Source organism: Limulus polyphemus, unplaced genomic scaffold, assembly GCF_000517525.1.
Source record: "Limulus polyphemus unplaced genomic scaffold, Limulus_polyphemus-2.1.2 Scaffold402, whole genome shotgun sequence".
Lineage (NCBI taxonomy): Eukaryota > Metazoa > Arthropoda > Merostomata > Xiphosura > Limulidae > Limulus > Limulus polyphemus.
Window position 1 is genome coordinate 175034 of NW_013666012.1, and position 10147 is coordinate 185180.

Below are 10147 nucleotides of genomic sequence, written 5' to 3' on the forward strand. Positions count from 1 at the left end.
AACTTTACGCAAAATCCATAACAAACAAACCGTTCGTCCTCATAATTTTCTCAGACTAATTTTCTCTATCAACAACTATTCGTGTTTACTTTGAAAAGAAGGAATTAACCAACATTTAACAATCTATAATTCCTTGTTTTGTATGGCAGGTTGTAATCAAACTCTGTCTTAATCAACTAGTTTCGTCTAAAAAACCCCATAAAAACAACCTATGAATACAGACGAAAAACACGAAATTGGTTTTAGATGTCGTGTTCTGAAACGTGTGATATCGCGACAAACAGCTTTTCAGAGCAGCTGAAACAGATAGACGACCTTGCAGCTCGTGCAGATCAATATGATAGCCACAAGTACGTTTGTTTCTATTCGTTAGTCTGCTACGAGAGGAACGGATTAAGTCACATTTTTAAATGATACAAGTGTAAGATATACTCAATGACAGTTATCACGGTACATTACTTTGTGGTTTTGGTTTTGTTGAGCTTAAAGTTTTTTTTTTTTTACGGCACTTGATGTAGAATATATGGACACAAGGAACAACAACAAAACAAAAATAAGACCGGACGCCTATCTAAGGAAATTATTTTTGTGTGATCTGCACTTATAACTTGACCAATCTAAACGTACAGACACACACATACACACGTACTTACAAAACTATCCACATCATGAGAACGAGGACGTGTCTAAGCAGCCGTAGAGCCCGGATTCCAGGAGACACCACTACCACCTAGTGGCGTTTGGCGCCGGCACGTCTGTGGCCTATATGTATTCTCAGTCCGAAGAACGCAATATTTCATCCCAGTTTTCCCTAACGCACGCTCAACTTTCACTTGTTGATGTGCAGTACATGCTTCGCTAACTCATCCCGTAAATGTATGCTAAGATACAGACTTAGAAAATCAGCGAACAAGAACACTATATCACCCTATGTATATATTTATATATTGTAAAACTTAAGTTTTCTTTCACAACGTACACTTACATAACACACGAGAAACAGAGCATGTGTTTATTATTATCAAATGTAAGGAGAGTAAGTGAGATACCGTGTGATATCAAGTTTCCAGAGAAGTTTAATACACAATTAATTACGATTCGACATACTTCCTGTCCTTATAAGGCGAACTACAATTATCTCTTAAAATTCACTGTAATTAGAGTATTTGTCTGGGATGGGATCAGGCATGACCTAGTGGTTATCGTGCCTCGACTGTGAATCCTAGGATTTATGGTTCACGGCCGGTTATCGGATAAACGTGATCCGCATCTTGGGACCGTGGGTGCTCTATAAGAGTAACGTTCAAATCCAGTTATTCGATCAGATAAGATTATCTAAGAGTTGGCGGTGGGTGTTGTTAACTAGCTGCCTTCCGTTAGGTTCTCACTTCATAACTGGGGAGTGTTATGCACAACTACATAGTGTTGCTTTGTAATAAATTCTGAAATAATCCACCTAATGGACACCGGTCTCCAAGTGGAGGTATATATTTTTTTCTGATTATTCGGACCTACGTCATTTTCTCAGTATTGAAATAATAGGATCTAGTATATGTGAAAATGCACGGTCGCATGGTGTTAGAAACAATAAAAAAAAAAAAACGAAAAGACATAGCAAGCGTGGGGTTTACTACAGTTTCTCGATTTCTTCTGTACCACATGTTTGCTTTACGTCTTGATTAGTGATAAAAACATGAAATAGTCACTTGCTCGTGAAACTGAAAACTAATAATGATTTCCAAGCTTTACGAGTAGTTGAATAATGATATGTCTGTCATTTATATCAAACCTGTCGTACTTTCTTGTGAACAAAGGGCAATGCCCGAAAAGTCGTTTGACATTAACCGTTTGTATAGCCTCGTCGAATTTCTACTAATTTTCAGCTACATGCCATTATGAAGATATTTTCTGGGTGACAACTCTTCAGACCCTGCGGGTATCTGGTGTCTTGGAATCAATGACCTTCCTTTACATTTGGATGCTTCAAAATTTTTTAGCCTAGTTTTAAGTTATTCTTTTCTTGTTTAACTACTAAATTGCTCTGTCAACTAAATTGTTTAACTTTCTTTAGATTATCGTTTTAAAACTACTAGTAAATGTCAGAATCTAATCATCTGGAGAAGGAGGGTAAAAAGACCATGTGCGAGCTTCATTTTTTTATTTTTTTTTAAAGAAGCTTATTTGTTCGGCTATATTGCACTATCAAATAGCTTGAAAAGTAACTTGATGCCCTGTCCTGCTTTTTTTTTCTAATGGGAAATCCCTGACTGCGAGGACTCGAGTTTTTCTCAGTCCTTCATGACGTGCTTAATCCACAATTGATCCAGTTATGCACGTCGTATCTGTTGGTGATTATCCTGTGAACAACTGAAACAATACGAATAAAGATCTGCAGTTGACAGTTAGTTAATACTCGCAGTAAATGTATTAGTTAGATGGAAATTACGTTAAATTGTACAATTAAGAAATAGCTGTTATTTATCGTAATGTCACAAGAACTGCAATAGAAGAATGTCATAAGCCTCCAAATAAGACAGAGCGTTAGTTTCTAAACAAGACTGTATATGTATATTTTTTTATACATCAATGGATATTTTTCACATAATTTTAGCGCCAAGATTCTTATTGCATAATACAAGTAATCTAGAATTTGTACTTGGAATAAGTTAATTTAGATTGATATACTTACATTTAGGTACACGATTTACATAAAGTGAAGGAATGCTCGCAATAAATATAGTGTTTACTTAATGATATCCACATAAACTAAACGGTCAGGTTAGAGACCCTAAGGTTCAAAGATAAATGTCCTTAATTTTGAACTGATGACTGGAGGAAAATTAGCCAGCCATTAACATCCACCGCCTTAAGAGAAAGACCCCTGACATCAATGAGCTTACAACCGCAGATTTAGAAAATTGGTTGACTTCTGTTGTATCCAGATTGGTAAATCAAACCATACTTTAAGGATTAGTCTCGGCACAACGGACGACTGAGGATTACGAAGGTGGAATGGTGTCTGGTGAATCTGAGACCGCTTTGGAAGGTATCTGCAAGACTCTGAGATTTATAAGTTATAAGCTAGAATACCACAGCTCCATTTCTAGCAAGAACACCCATGACTAGCTGGTGGACAACTTCTGCCAGTCAGAGCTATTTCCCATGCAAAGAGAGCAGGCATCCACGGATAAAGTCCATGAATCATGGGACAGCAGTAAGCCTCTTGAAACTGTTAGGTATCCTATCAAGATGATCATGGCTTACAGTGAAACCCGTGGTTGAACAGGGATGTATAATTAGATGCCATGAGGAACTTGTTACCTTGCTTTTCTAGATCAGGGACAAGATATTCGTCTGGGTATCGAGGTCCCTGAGTACATTTATCACCTTGTACCTGCGACATTGGAATAATCTCAGCCAGATATTGGCTGAGAAATCACAAGGGAGAAGCTTTGGCTAACAACACAGATCTCTGTGTGTGAAGCCAAGCATATTACACCTCTGATCTACATTGAAAGAAAGATCTGTGCTGGGTCTTGAAGCATTTCAAGCAGATAAACGCTTGGAATGGTTGTGCTCAGGAGTTACCAGTGCAGTGCTTGGTTTTGAATCTGGATGGTGCAAAAGGACTGGGGTACAGTTGTTTATGAGTTGCACCATTGTTTAGACCATGTGAAGAATTGTGTGATCCAATGGGCCAAGTTTAAGGCTCCTGAAGTGCACAGGAACCAAGAGTCTGGTTTCTTACCTGGATAATCTGTGCTGATTATATGGTAAGGCCTATCTAGCAATGGCACCTGCAGATTAAGAGGGCATACTTGTGGACAAGTTCATTGAGAGACTTTCCAGAAAAGCCATGATGGAATATCTAAGTTTCAGGGACAAGTTCACCTTGACAAAGACAGTTTCTGCTGTGACTAAGCATGAAGTAGTAACTTCAAGTCAGTTGTAAGAGAGGAAAAAACCTAAAGCGATAACTGCAGAGGCTACATTTCGGATAGACATATTTTCTAGGGTACATTCACCATGTTAAGCTAGAGCCACACTAAGGGTTAACCAATCATCCACACATCTTGGTACTGCAATGCAATCACACTGATTTCCAGTGAAAGAGCAGGGCTCTCCACCCATAGGGTATATGGCACTATAAGTTCTGATGATGTTGCTGACATCCATGTAATCCAAGATAGAAAGAGAGAAACATTTGCTTTGTTTCTGGCCTGGTAGGGCACTGACGAATGAATTGTCTGTACTTTCCTAGTCAACATAGATAACAGGGGTATTGGTTCCGGCCAATAACTCAGTAAGTGTCAGTCAACCAACAGTGCTCATACTTTTTCAGTCAACGAAATAGGCATAAGCATGGCTATTTGCACTGTCTACCTGTTCAGCAGATCCACAACAACCAGCAAAAAGTAGTGGATACTATAGCAAAAAAACCATAAAACTAATGGAGCCCAAGTTGGAGAGTACAGCAACCTACATTCACTGAAGAGTTTAATGGCTGGCCCAGCTCTCAGTGCTGGTTGGAGTTGATACATGCCTGTGAGGGTACAAGTACGAGTGTTTGAGTTTCTGGTTGACACAGGAGCAGCCAGAATACTGATATACTTCGCAATATTTTAAGCTCACCACAACTCTGACCAGTGGATACTGACTTTGTTCTAGTAAATGCTAGAGGAGAGGAAGCTCTCTGGCTCTGCCTAGGAAATGCCACTCACCAAACCAAATAATCCTTTCCAGTCTCGGATCTGATATTGGTATCTTCGAAATGGATATACTACAGAAATCATCTGCCGGGTTTGCTTGTGTAGCAAGAGACTTGATGTTTTATGGGAGAAGTATTTGACGTTATTCAAATCGAACTCAAGATCAATGGACTGCATGAGTGTCTGTAGCAGAGGGAATAACAGTACCTATGTATGTGCAAGTGGTGTCTCATTACAATGTAATGCAGCTATAGCAGCCATGCATGAAATAAACTGTTTTCTTGGGCATTCGGTCAGATAGTTATGTGCTTCTCAAGGAATGAAGTCCCAGAGTTGGTTTGTAATTATGATTTGTAATTATTGGTGATCAGCTATCCAGTTGTACACTGGAATTGTTATAGGCAAATTGAGGAAAATGGAAGTAACTGATGCTAGTAGTAATGTCACACCTTGACAACATATCAAAGGTTGTTGATTGAGGATTGTGCAAAACAATTTAGATCCACTACAGTGAAAGCAACTCTGTAATTTGCTGGTTAACTATACTGATGTATTTATGGGTGATTGGGTTGAACAACATAGATACAGTTGATAGTCTTTCAATAAAACAGCCATTGATCCAGCTTCCCTGTAATAGTAGGGACGTTGCCAGTACATAAATACACTGAAATACAGTTAAAGGACAGGTCTTTCAAGTAGTGATTGTCATTGTTTGTATGAATTTAAATCGTACTGTTGGCCGTGTGTAATACACTCATCACTTTCGAGAGGCCAATGGAGCTTACACTGAAGCGACTACAATGGGAGAGATGTCTGATCTACATCAATAATGTTTCGGTGATTGGTCGCAAATTTGAGTCTGCTGATGAGAACCTAAGAGTGGTATTCCAGTAGATAAATATAACAGGCTTGAAAGTGAAACCAGGGAAGTGTTCTTTGATAAGTATAGCAGTGGAATTTCTCAGTCAAATTCTAGGTAAAAATGGATTATATAGATCTGACTAAGATAGCTGCAATGAGAGATTGGCCTCAATATGTGACCAAGAATTCGGCAGTTTTCTTGGTTTTGCATTGTATTACTGTTAATTTATTTATGACCAACTTTTCCAAAATAGCGATTTCTTGCACGAATGTCGAGACAAATTTTAGATGGAGCAAGGAATGTGATAAAGCATTTTTATTCCTAAAGCTTACATTAATGGATGCTCTCGTGCTAGTCTATCACTGACAAGACAGAGAGTTCGTATTAGACACTAACAATGAGTTATTATAACTGCAGGATGGAGTAGAATGTGCAATCATGTACATTCTTCATATGCTCAAGTCTTCCAAATGTAAATACTGTTTGACGAGGAACAAACTGAATGCAGTTGTGATCTGTGTGAAGCATTACCATTACTACTTGTGTGGTAGGATATTCTCCATTCAGGTGGGCCATATACTGTTGAAATGGTTAATGAATGTTAAGGATATGGAAGTGATAATAGCAAGTTGGATAACAATGTTGCAAGAATATGATTTTGTCATAGTGCATCACCCTGGCCCACAACATCGAAACGCGAGGAACTATTTTACTGCATGGTGAGAACTTGTCCATTCATGGAATGTCCTGATTCTGGACACCATATAAGCATTTCATCTAGTGCTACAAACCATACCATCAAGTTCTCCATTTTATTGCATGGCAAGGATCACTCTCGCTAGTAGCTCCAGGAAGAGTAAGTGAAGTGTTACTTTTGGCATCAATCCATCAATGAAATCCACTACTTCATGGCACACAGATCAAGGAGTAAATATCAACACCTAACTAACTGTTTGCTGAGTTATCTAAAATATTAAATATTAAAATATGGTGGGGACGCACATCTTATGACCCCCAGTCTGATGGTCTAGCAGAGTTGGTAATACAGACAACCACGTGGATTCTTGTAAAGTTTGTTAGTCATGTTCAACTTGTCTTGGATGAACACTTGCCACACATGATGATAGAATACAGAGCAATGGTGCACGGATCTAGAGATTGTCTGCTGTCCATGATCATGTTTGAGAAAGAAATACAATTCTCTGTTGATGTGATGTATGGTACTCCCTTACGAAAAGACGTCTTACAATATCTACAGGAATATGTGAGGTGGAAGGTCTATGATAGTTGAAGCACACGAGTTTGCCTGATAACAACTTGGCAAGGACATTTGAATATAGAAGGAGTGTTATATACGACAAGAAAGTAAGAAAAACGGATGTTGCAGTGCAGAGATTGGGTGTAGCTGTGGTACATGCTGGCAATGCAGAAGTAATTTAGATCCAACTGGACTGATCCTTACCGGATACTCCAACAAATTGGTCCATTAATGTACTAGCTATAGTCGATGTGAAACATTGGAAAGCATGAGAATTACACCGATAAGCTGTAACTGTAATCACAGATGAACATTTGGTACACTGGCTTGATCACGAGTCTGTGGATGAGCTCAACGAGTTTGAGGTGGATCTCATCTCTAGTCATATCCATTCACCCAAAGAGGGAAGAGCCTATGAAAAGTCAGATGAGAAGTTGATCGAGATAGAGGCAAAGGACAGCACTAACCATCGATCAACCTGGTGATATTAATCTTTCATTTGCTATGGATGGGATTAATTTACTTCGTGAGCTAGGAGTTTTCAAGCTTTTGGTGATATTATAAAATACGATGTATGTATGCATTGTAGAATTTTCAATTGATCAACATAAGCTAGGGCAATCACTAGGGCGAGTGACTGATGGTTGAAAGGGCTTTGCAATCCTTGCTTTATGAGCTATCAAGCAGAGTTTCACTAAATGAGATATTCACCCGATATCGTATGATAGCTGCTAAATTGACAGTTAGAAGAGTTATTTGTTCGAGAAACCAGTGGCTGAAAATGCAGTATCATATTTTATTAACTGTCTTATATGTGCCTTTCCAGTTCGTGCATCCAGAATGACTAACTATCTTAAGATGTATGTTCAATATCATATTGTATTAATTATTTTATATGTGTCTCTCCAGTTCGTTAACCTCGGCTGGTATTACCTCTTATTGAAGATTTTTGAACTTACAGACACAGTTAGTGCGTTTTTCTAATTTAGAAGTTTATTAAAGTTACTGAGTAATGTTGTCAGCCAGAATTTTTGGATTACATTTTGTTATTCATTGTTGATAGCTAGAACAGTCAGATGATTGAAAAGACATCACAATTCTTGCTTTCTGGCTTAACGTGTGGTGACGTGAAGTACTTGGTATACACTAAACTGTATGGATACTACTTGTTCAACAGAAGCTAAAACAGCTGGATTGAACAGATATAACACCTAGTACATCAACAGTTAGCACAACTGAAGGTAGTAGCTAGGAGTTTTAAAACTCAGTTGAAAGGGCTTTGTGACTCTATCTTTATGAGCTATCAGGTGTTATTTTACGGTATAATGTAAGGTTTACATTTGTCTGTGTAATCTGTACTTCATAAGTTAGGATGGTCATGTGATTGAAAAAATCAGTGACTGAAAGAGCATTGAGACCTTTTCTTTCTGAGCCACCGAGTGAGTTTTATAATGCTAGAGGTTTTTATTTCCATGTTTAAAGTTCACTAAACAGTTATTTTCTTACGATGTAGTAAAGTTGTCCATGTAAAAGGATTTTATGTACTAATAGGTAAGCTGTTAGACTATATTCTTTGTAAAGGTGTTTTTTATATATGCATTTCATTGTTGAAGGGAAATTCTTATATCTGTGTGTATGTTTGTATTTTTTGTTGTTAAAGGACATTTCTGTGTTCCTTAGTAAATGGTGTTTTTTCCTCATTAAAGGGTTTAGTTTTGTATCATATGTTAATTTTTCTTTGCTAACGAGTTTTCTTTTTATACATATTATAATATATATATACATCATTTCATATTTTAAAGAACTGTTTGTAGTATTTCATTGTTTAAGGGTTTTAATGAGATTATGTAGTTTGAAATACTAAGAGCTTTATTTTTATTATTATTTCATTATGTGTTATATTTTATTTTCGTAAGCAAAAGTACTTTTCATGTATCTGAATGTAGTTTGATTTGTTTTAAAGCTGAATTAAATTGTCAGCTTATGGACAAGCCTGAAACGTAGGAGGAAGGAATGGCGTGATATACAAACATATCATGTTTTTCACTTTTTTTTTTTTAATACAGGAATTTTTGAATTTTTTGTTGTTGTTGTTTATCCTGTTTCTATGCAGTTTGGGCATAAACATTTAGTCCAGAAAATCATTTAAATTGTTTTGTTCTAGTTGTCTTTATGTCTTTGTTGTTCTAAAGTAGATACTATCTACTTTGCCCTTGAGGATGTTGCTGTAACTTCATGCTTTGTATTGAAATAGGTCGAAAGAAGCATTGTTCTTTACTGGTCAGTGAGTGATGTCTAGAGGTTACAGTATTTGTCTGTTGTACAGGAGCGTGGTAACGTATAGTGCTTATGGCTAAAACAGAGGTTTTCTTTCAGCAGGAACGTTAGTTTTAGGCAGAAAATATCCACATCTAGTCACGCATATGCCTCTTATTACATATTACAGGTAAAGTAGGAAGATGAGTGTCCAGCGTCCATACAAATAAACACAATACATGTTTTGCAGTATAATATATATTGTTTTACTTTAACATCACGTGTCCAGTCTTTTCTCAGCTCAGAGCTCAGTCGTTTAGCTAAACTTAAATTTACTTCACAATTTTTCCAACTCGATCCTCTCATTATAAAACAGACATATCTGATACTTGTGCAGACATCAGTTTATCTTCTCATTTATCATTTGGAACTGAATCAAAACTTTAAAAGTTCACCAAATTATTCATGAACCTTCTCTAGACCTCAAAGAAGACATTTAAATATTTAACTCATGTGGAAAACCATCAGCCCAATGGCGGCAACCTAATCATAAGAGACTGATGCAAGTTGGCTACAGTTTTCTCAAAGTGTTGTTAACGGAAAGTGGGACTGTTTCTTAACCAATGGTACAATTATTTGGATATCTGAATAAGACAGACTTCGAAACACAAGAAAATGATTCCTGTCAATCGATTCTTGTCCACTGCAATAATTTGATATTAGCTCAGAGGCTGAATTAGGTGCATAAGGCCAGACACCCAAAGCTCAAAAGATCTCTCCATCAATGTTACCAAGAACACGTCCAGTGGACCACTTTGCTCTTTAGAGATCACTCACCAGTCGTGTTTCATTCTGTAGATATTCTGGAATTAAATTAAATTTTCATGCATAAACGTGATGCATGTGGCAGTGATTGATGGTGTGGACAGGGATAAGAATAGTTCTATTAGGTCGTCAAAAAATTAATGTCGCTTTATTTAGATGGAAAAACCCGAACAACTTATACATCAAAACAAAACATTTATTAAACGAACTAATCTCCATTCTTATCGATGATGCTTT

At 37.2% G+C, this 10147-nt stretch overlaps 1 protein-coding gene and 1 long non-coding RNA gene across 2 annotated transcripts in view; one reads left to right on the forward strand and one right to left on the reverse strand.

The window, feature by feature from the left end:
- LOC111085459 overlaps positions 1 to 760 on the reverse strand; it is a 68609-nt gene extending 67849 nt beyond the window's left edge. Inside the window, exon 1 of the long non-coding RNA XR_002610289.1 lies at positions 654 to 760. This is a non-coding gene — a long non-coding RNA (uncharacterized LOC111085459). The remainder of the gene's footprint in view (positions 1 to 653) is intronic.
- LOC106457999 (rho guanine nucleotide exchange factor 17-like) overlaps positions 1 to 10147 on the forward strand; it is a 207378-nt gene that overhangs the window by 48540 nt on the left and 148691 nt on the right. The gene's annotated exons all lie outside the window — the stretch shown is intronic.